The sequence below is a fragment of the Canis lupus genome, chromosome 9 (assembly GCF_048164855.1).
Source record: "Canis lupus baileyi chromosome 9, mCanLup2.hap1, whole genome shotgun sequence".
NCBI lineage: Eukaryota > Metazoa > Chordata > Mammalia > Carnivora > Canidae > Canis > Canis lupus.
In genome coordinates, this window is record NC_132846.1 from 16,662,478 (window position 1) to 16,671,867 (window position 9,390).

At 39.8% G+C, this 9,390-nt stretch overlaps 1 long non-coding RNA gene across 1 annotated transcript; it reads left to right on the forward strand.

The window, feature by feature from the left end:
- Window positions 1-505: 505 nt before the first annotated feature.
- Window positions 506-2,466, forward strand: LOC140639373 (uncharacterized). Its single transcript, XR_012036105.1, has 3 exons — window positions 506-571; window positions 1,307-1,400; window positions 2,128-2,466. It is a non-coding gene; the product is annotated as an uncharacterized lncRNA (long non-coding RNA).
- Window positions 2,467-9,390: the final 6,924 nt, after the last annotated feature.

Below are 9,390 nucleotides of genomic sequence, written 5' to 3' on the forward strand. Positions count from 1 at the left end.
GGTTGCATATCATGACTAAATCCATGGAACTGTACACATTAAAATGGCTTATGGTTAGTTTTATGTTATGGAATCTGTGTTATTGTATCTCAAATATACATATATGTATATATGTATATTATAGCATATAGCATATCATTGAGATAGAGAGACCCTTCAAAATTCTACGTCACATTTTGTGTCCATGTGCAGAGGGAGAAAGTAAACTGTGGTTGCCACAGAGGTCTCGGCAACCCCACCTGGAGTTCTGAAGCTGGAATGGTCTTCAGGTAAACCATCGGGTCCAGCCCTGCTTATACAGGAAGTTAGGTTCAGGCTGCCTCCAGGGAAAGGACATAATCTTCTTCCAAGAGCACTTCCTGGGGGAAGACTCAACTGTGAGCCGGGCAATGAATGTCTTGGTCCTAAAAGAAGGATCTGAGCAGCATACAACAGCATCCACTTGGATTGGTATAGTTGCTATGCAACATTAGTACCCACTGGGTGTAGTAGATTCTAACTGCTAATTATTTCTCTTGGATAGAATGTCTTGATTCTTTGAGACCAGTCAACACTGAACATCTCGACTTAGGTGATATCTCCTCTGACTGAAGTTGCCTGACAACTATCCTTTCAGCTCCTAGTTTCCTAGTCTGCTTCTCTGTTAGGGTCTCCTCACTCCTCCAGGTAGCCCTCTTTGACTGAGCTGCTCTCAAGATGACCCAGACCAGCTCCTTCCAGAGATTTTTCTAGCATATATTAGAAATGGTCTCAAAAAATATTTGTAGACCCTGTTATCTAAGTGTTACCAGAAAGAAAGATCAATTTCTCTAAACCAAATTCATGATCCTTGGCAGATGTGCTCTGCATTTCATGTGGCTTATATCCAACAATTGCCTACCACTGGTCAAATCATCTCACTATCTGAGAATTTGATTTGCAACTAATTCATCTTGAAGTGTTTGACCAGAACCTACAGTGCTTAAAATTAGAAATGCTATGTGTATTTTATTGAGATTTTTTTCAGTGCCCATGGTGGGTGATTGCTAACATCTGCTTTGAAAATTTTCCAGGCTAAAATCATTATGGCCTTATGCTATAGCTTAGAACTCTGGATCTCAATTGCCTATTCCTCAGTGTGTCAGAGCAGGCCTCAGAACTGTTTCTTAGGAGTATTTCTGACCCTGTTCATAGTTTGTCTCTATTCTCACTGCCATGCAGAGGTGGGTTTTGATTAGACCCCTTAATTTTCAAAGGATCTTAAATCCATTCTTAGCCAGTGATTGTCTTTTCCTTTAATTAACCATTCAAAATATTCATCTTTCAGATTCTTGCCAGACATTACAATTTTGAATTCCCTGCTCTGAAACACTTATCAAAAGTTTCAAGATGTATTTATAGGAGCTGGCTTAAAAAGAAAGGTAGACACTCCTCTAAATATTTTTATTTACCTTAGGATTATACTAGACCATGTGATCTCATACTTTTTGTAGAAGTGTGGATCTGTACTTTGGCCTACACTGAAGGATTTTATAAGAGATTCGCTTTTGAATTTATTGGGGGAGGGGCCTATGGTTGAGAAGCGATCCACTCCATGACTGTGCTTCCTCTCTATGACATCTCTTGGGTGTCAGAAAAGTAGGTACTTCTCCCCATGATTTACTTTATTGGTAGCTAGTGGAAAGTGTGAATCTTGAAACTTAGCCTATCTTCCTTTTTACAATGAATTAGCCAAAAATTCAAAACCAAATTTGTGACTTGAGCAACTATTAAGACTAGAATATGCATCTTCCTCATCACCTAGCACATGGGTAACTAGTGGAGAGTGTGAATCTTAAAGCTCAATGTTATCTTCCTCTTTATATTGAATTATCAAAACAGGTCAATGCCAAATTTGTAACTCACCATAGCAACTATTAAGATCTTCAGATATGCTTTTCTTAGTATTAATATTACTATTTTTCTACTAATTTCCTTGTCACCATCTCCTTAAATTGTATATTTTTAATGCTTTTATTTGTACATGTTTTCTAAATTATCTTAAATTTTTCATAGAACAGGGCTTGGTTATAAATAAAATGAAATATCCATCTTAACTCCAGTTTCATCCCTTTCTTGCCTAACCATACATTTCATTTGACTTCTTAGAACATTCTTTATCAAGCCTGATTAAATCATTAATAGTGATAATGACAACAACAATAATTGATGGTTGACAGATTCTATGTGTTAGATTCTCGACATATTAACGTAAGTCTCATTTAATCTTTAAACCCCTTCTCAAGACAAGTATTATTTCCCTGTTTACAAAAAAGAAAAACAAGGCTCAGAAGGCTTAAAGTAGGGGTGATTGGGTGGCTCAGTAGTTGAGCGTCTGCCTTTGGCTCGGGGCATCATCCCAGGGTCATGCGATCAAGTCCCCTTTGGGCCCCCTGCAGGGAGCCTGCTTCTCCTTTTGCCTGTGTCTCTTCCTCTCTCTCTCTCTCTCTCTCTCTCTGTGTCTCTCATGAATAAATGAATAAAATCTTTAAAAAAAAAAAAGGCTTAAAATATTGCTCAAAGTTGACATTAGTAAGCAACAGACCCAAAACTAGAATTCTCCAAAGCCCTTTTTATTTTCTGTAAGATTATGGTCTTTCATTCTTTTCTTTTTTCTTCTCTTTTTTCCTATTTCTTTCACTCTTTAAAAGAGTTATCATTCTATGGGTTTGAACTGACACAATGACATGTTCCAGTAAAACCCCAAGCCATTTTTCTAATAGAGATGGAACATGGGGGTGGATGGGATTTCTCAGTCATTTAACAGGTCATTGTCCTGCCTAGCTAAGTGAATGAGCAGAACCTTATCATTCCTTCTCTTTGAGAGAGGTGTAAGTTACAGCTTAGGCCAGAGGTGGAGATGGAAGTAGAAGAAGAAAGCAGACAAGATTTAAAAAATAAGTATTTGGGACGCCTGGGTGGCTTAGCGGTTTAGCGCCTGACTTTGGCCCAGGGTGTGATCCTGGAGTCCCGGGATTGAGTCCCAAGTCGGGCTCCCTGCATGGAGCCTGCTTCTCTCTCTGCCTGTATCTCTGCCTCTCTCTCCCTCTCTCTCTGTGTCTCTCATGAATAAATTAAAAAAAAAATCTTAAAAAAATATAAAAATTAAATTAAAAAAATAAAAAGAAGTATTTTACTGGATTCCCAACAGCGGGCTGAAGAAAGTGAAAGGAACTGGGGTTATGCTTTCATTAACTTGTAAGACAAGCCAGTTGGGCTACATTTTAGTTGATTGACAAGCAGAAACCTGTACTTAACTATTTTTTAAAAGTTAGGTTTATTGAGAAGTAATTTATATATAATAAAATTTACCTTTTTAAAGTGTAGAGTTGGATGAGTTTTGATTAATGTATACATTTCCATAGCCACTATCATGCAAGATACAGTATATTATAACCCCCCAAAATTTTCCTCCTGCTCTTTTGCAGTGAATCTCTTCCTCTTGACCCACTAATCCCTGGCAAATACAAAGTATTGCCTTTTCTAGAATACCATATAAATGGAATCATACAGTATGTAATCTTTTGCCTCTGTCTTGTTTGACTTAGCACAATGCTTTTAGAATTCATCTATGGTGTTGCAAATATCAATAATTCATTCTTTTTTTATTGCTGAATAGAATACCATTGTGGATGGAATTCACATTTGTAGATATACCAAAACTTGTTTACCTACTCAGCAGTTGATGAACATTTGATTTGTGGCTTTTATGAATAAAGCTGTTGTAAACATGTGCCTGCAGATATTTATAGGAAAATACCCAGGAAAGGTACAATGGATTGTATGGTGAGTGAATGTGAATTGTACAAAAAGCTACTGAACTCTTTTTCAAGAGGCTAAACCCTTCTATGTTCACATCAGCAATGGATGGGATTTCTAATTGTACCACATTCTTGTATACATTTGCTATTGTCAATCTTACTGTAATTTTAATTTGCATTTCCCTAAATACTAATGATGTTGAGTGCCTTTTCATATACTTATCTGCCATTCATGTCTTCTTTTGGTGAAATGTATATTAAAATCTTTTCCAGTTTTTTGGATGGTTTGCCTTTCTATTATTGACTTATTAAGTGCCCTTATATTTAGGATACAAGTCCTTTGTCAGACATGTGTTTTGAAAACATTTTCTCCAGTTTGTGGTTTTCCTTTTCTTTTACTTAATTGTGCCTTTAAAAGGGGATTTGTTCATTTTTATTAAGTTCTTTAAAGTTTTTGTTCATAAAATTGGGGCTATGACCCACTTCAAATTAGTTTTTGTGTATGAGGCAAGGTAAGGGTTGAGGTTCTTTTTTTTTTTTTTTCCTGCATGCAGATGTCTAATTATTCCAATTGTTCTTTTAAGAAGCACCACTTACTACAAAATCAATACTTTCTTTCCTTCAATTACCTTAGTACCTTTGTCAAAAATCAATTGACTACATATATGTGCATCTATTCCTGAGCTCTCTTTTGATGTACATGTCTATTATTACTCTTAATACCATACTCTATTACTGTAACTTTACATTAAGTGTTGAAATCAGGTATTATTGGATCCCATACCTTTACTCCTTTTCAAAATTGTTTTGGATATCTAGATGTTTGGCATTCCATATAAATTTTAGGATCTGCTTTTCAATTCCTAGAAAAGAACAGCCTCTAGGATTTTTATTGGGATTCGTTGAAACTATTGATCAAATTGGGGAAGAACTGATATCTTAAAAATATTGAGGCTTCCAATTCATAAATATAGTGTATAACTCTATTTAGGCCTTCTCTATTTGTTTTTTTTCCAGGAATATATAGCTTTCAAACTTATCTTTGAGAACTTAATTTTGATGCTATCATAAATGGTATTTTTAATGTCAATTTCCAATTGTTCACGGAGAGTACATAGAAATATAATTCATTTTTTATATTGAGTTTGTATCCTTTGACTTTGTTGAATGCACATGGCAGTTCAATAATTGTTACAGTTACTTGGGATTTTCTATGTAGATGATCATGTTTCTACAATAAAGATAGTTTGACTTCTTCCTTTCTGAAATATATGACTCTTAGGGGCACCTGGCTGGTTCATTCAGTAGGGCGTGCTCCTCTTGCTCTAGAAGTCATGAGTTCAAGCCCTATGTTGGGTGTAGAGATTACTTTAGAAAAAAAAAAAGGAAAAAAAGAAAAATTGGGGCACCTAGATGAGTCAGTCTGTAGAGCAGACAACTTAATCTTGAAGTAGTGAGTTTGAGCCCCATGTTGGCCGTAGAGCTTACCTAAGGAAAAAAACAAAATATACGACTCTTATTTAATTTGTCTTACTGCAGTGGCTAGGACTGCCAGTATAACTTAGACTAGAAATGGCAAGAGCAGACAACCCTGCCCTATTCCCAACCTTAGAGATAAAGCATTCATTATTTCACCATTAAGTATGATGTTAATGGTAGGCTTCTGTGGATGCCCTTTGTTAGGTTTGGATATTTCCTTCTATTGCTAGTTTATTTAAAGTTTCTATTATGAATGCATTTTGGACTTTACAAAATACTTTTTTTTCCTTGCATCTTTTCAGATGATGGTATGGTTTTTCTTTTTTTAATTAATTAATTAATTTATTTATTATTATTATTTTGGAGAAGGAGGCAGGAGTGGGGGAGAGGGAGAGAAAGAATCCTAAGCAGGCTCCATGCCCAGTGTGGAGCCTCACAGGAAGCTCAAATCTCACTACCTTGAGATCATGACCTGAGCTGAAGTCAAGAGTTGGATGCTTAACTGACTGAACCACCCAGGCGTCTCATGATTTTCCCTTTTAAGCTTGTTGATATGGTAAATTACATTCGCTGATTTTCAAATGAGAAACCAGTGCAGCCCTGGTGGCTCAGCGGTTTAGTGCTGTCTTCAGCCCAGGGCCTGATCCTGGAGACCTGGGATCAAGTCCCACATTGGGCTCCCTGCATGGAGCCTGGTTCTCTCTCTGCCTCTCTCTCTCTCTCTCTCTCTCTCTCTGTCTCTCATGAATAAATAAATAAAATCTTAAAAAGAACAAATGAGAAACCAATTTTGCATACCTATGATGCATCTTATTTTATTGCTGGCTCTGATGTATTATCATTTTTTTATGTATTACTGGATTCAATTTAATAATATTTTCTTGAGGATTTGACATATATTTATGAGGATTTTGTTCAGTAGTGTTCTTGTAATGTCTGTTTCTGGTTGAGGTATCAGGTAATTCTGGCCTCACAAAATGAGTTGTAGAGTATTTTTTCCTCTCCTATTTTCTGGAAGAGTTTGCAGAACCTGTATTTTTAAATTCACCTATTTCTATTCATTTTGCCCCTGAATCTCCCACCTCACCTCAGGTCCTCTGTACATGATTCTTCAAAGTACTTTTTTAAAGATTGTATTTGAGAGAGGAGAGAGAGAAAGAGAGAGAGACAGCAGCAAGCACAGAGGGAGGGGAAGAAGGAGGGAGAGGGGGAGGAGCAGAGGGAGAAGCAGACCCCCCCCCCCCCCCCCGCACCGCCAGCAGGGAGCCTGACGTCTGGCTCCATCTCAGGACCCTGGGATCATGACCTGAGCTGAAGGCAGATGCATAACCCACTGAGCCACCCAGGGACCCCTTTGAAGTGCTTTAAAGTTCTCTTTGTTGAACCAAAAAGACGAGGATTTCCTACTTATATGAGAGGTTTAAATACCTTGAAAACGCCATGAGTGTGATCCTGTGCTTCTCTCTGAGAATTATTGTATAACATGAGAGAAAAAAAGGAAGTGTTTTAAACCTTGGAGGAAACTAATGTGAGGCACCATATGTCACAGCCTCACAAGGACAATGGCTACTTATTTTCAGAGTTGAAGGACATTATATCAAAATCCACTTCTTAAGCAAGATAAGGGCACATAATGCCAAAGCAAATCCTTTCTCTCTGCTTTCCAAGTATGGTTCTGTCGACTCACATTACCTTCCAGAGCCTTCTCCCTTGAAATCAAACACTTTTCAGTGAGTCCAAACCCTTCAGGCCTGGAACAAACCTACATTTGAACATGGGTTAAACACACAGGTGAGTTCTTAGAGAATCCACATGTTTTGCTATTGCCTCATAACCTGCCAGAGACTAGACAAGTGACAGGAAGCCATTGAAGAGGATGGAAGATGAAAGGGCCTTGTGTAAGTCTGAGACTTTACCTTCCTTCACCTTTTAGCTTTTCTCTCTGCTGTGAAGAGGAAACTTCTGGAAGAAGGCCACATAGAAGTGACATTTGCTTTTTGGAGATTTACTGGGGAGCACATGGGAGCCCAGCTGAGAGTCCTATAGGAGGAAAAAATTACTACACAAATGTACATTTTCACCCTTGCTTAATGAAGACAGAAGAGCAGAAAGAAGTAAGGACATGTGACTCTAGCTTCTCACTGGGGTATGTCTAAATCCTTTTCACAGACCTTAGGACTTAGACAATGGAAGGAGCATTTGTATGCAAGTCAGGATTTGGTGTCCAGTCCCAGAGTGGCTCTCATCTGAGTTTAAGGAAGGTGTGTCCTGCCAGAGCAAGGGAATCTGGGCCTACTCAACATTACTGGTGAAAAGTGGGGTCCATCCCTTCCCTCCGGCATGTCTCTACACATAGCAAGCTAGATCTTGATTCTGGATGATTTCCAACCTGCTCCTGAGGAAAGACAACTTTGTTCTTGAAGATATGGTTAAGGGAAGATAGCTTTCTTGGCCAAGGTTCTTGCAGAAAACAGAGGCACTCAAATCAAGACATCACTCTAGGGCTAATCAGACACCTGATTGGTGTAATCAGTAATCCATTATTGTCCCAAGTCTGAAGGGAAGACAGGAGGACATGACTTCTAGAATCCAAATGGAGCAAACTGTATGAAGAGGGTCTCCTGACAAGGTCTGCCACCCCACGGGATGATGGCCAGGGAATGATTACCTTGCACACTCCTCAGCCTCCTTTTGGTATTCCGCATTGGTTGAACAAAAAGGACCCGAGGGCCAGGAAGCAGGTTGATGTGGTCCACACAGGTGAGCTTCCTGGTGTCCAAGGCAGGGTGGAAGAGGGTAGGGAATGAATCTGGAGGAACAAAGGGAAGGCATCCAGTGAGTAGGTGTACACATCAGAGCCTTTCCCACATTCCCAGATCCTGTTAACAGAGCAATTATATCGCTCTATGCCCTTCTTGACATCTATTCCCTAGGAGGAAAAGCTCCAAGGTTCACCATCCCTGGAGTAGAACCAAGGAGCCAATCACTGGGATCTGGCTATTGCCACAGCAGCTGAGCCATCAGGTAGGACAGACTGGAAGAGTTTGTGAAACCTGCCAAAAGGCTTGTGGACAGAAGCCATGCTTTTGCCCCCAAAGAAATGAAACATGTCCCTGAAAGGGGCTAGTTGGCCATGAGTAAAGTTCAACCCTGTTCATTTCTGTTAACATCCTCTGTTGGCCAGGAGCACTGAAGGAAGTCAGTAGTCAGGAAAATCCCAAGACGCTTTTGCTAAAAATAAAGTAAATAGCTATTTCTTATAAGATGCCCAGCCACTAATTAGCTGCAGTACTTCCGTGTGAGGAGAGGCTCTTTGGCTACAGAATATGAATTTTAAAACTAAGCTCCTTCCGAAGTGGCAATTAAGGGCTTTACCCAATCATAATAAACCTTAGTCTTCCTTTCCTAAGCAAGCTCCGCATCTTGCTGCCAGAGCAAACCCATCAGCTCATTCCTGGTTTCCTTCTTAAAACAGAGCAGAGCCATGACACTCCACAGAGCAAATACTCTTGGACAGCTCTTTCCAGGCTCCTGGAGCAGCTCTCAGGGCCCTTTACGGTGTTGGCATGGCCACAGTAGACCCTAAGTGTCCTTCAGTCTCCTGCCTTGGCCCAGGCCACCAGAACACTGTCCACTAAGGCCAGCTAGCCTGGTGGTTAAGGACTCAGGCTTTGCTACCACAGGCATGATGTTGGCAGAAACACAGCAAAAATCTATATTTTTCCTTCATGGCATTTATGTAAGTTTGCAAGTGTACATGTAACAGTGGCAAACACACTGTGTGTGTTCTTTGCTTCTTTCCCTCCTTCCACTCTGCCCCCTAAAGGCAATCCTGGTGTTGTCCACTTGGCACACTCTTCTCTTCCTTCTTGGGATCAGTGTGGGGAGCTAGTTGTGAACTTAGACCAAGAGTCACAAAGTGGGCCTCCTGCAGTGGCAGGGGCAGGGGCAGGGCAGGGCAGGGCAGGGCACAGTGGCGAAAGGAGAGTACAGAAGCAGCAGAGTGGGGGCCCGTGATGCAAAATGAGGTGAAGCCTTGAACTCAGCTTTACCCAGCCAACCATTGCTGGAATATACTCCCACTGTGGCCAGATCTAACCATTCTTCAAGTCAAACCCCAGACTTGAATTTC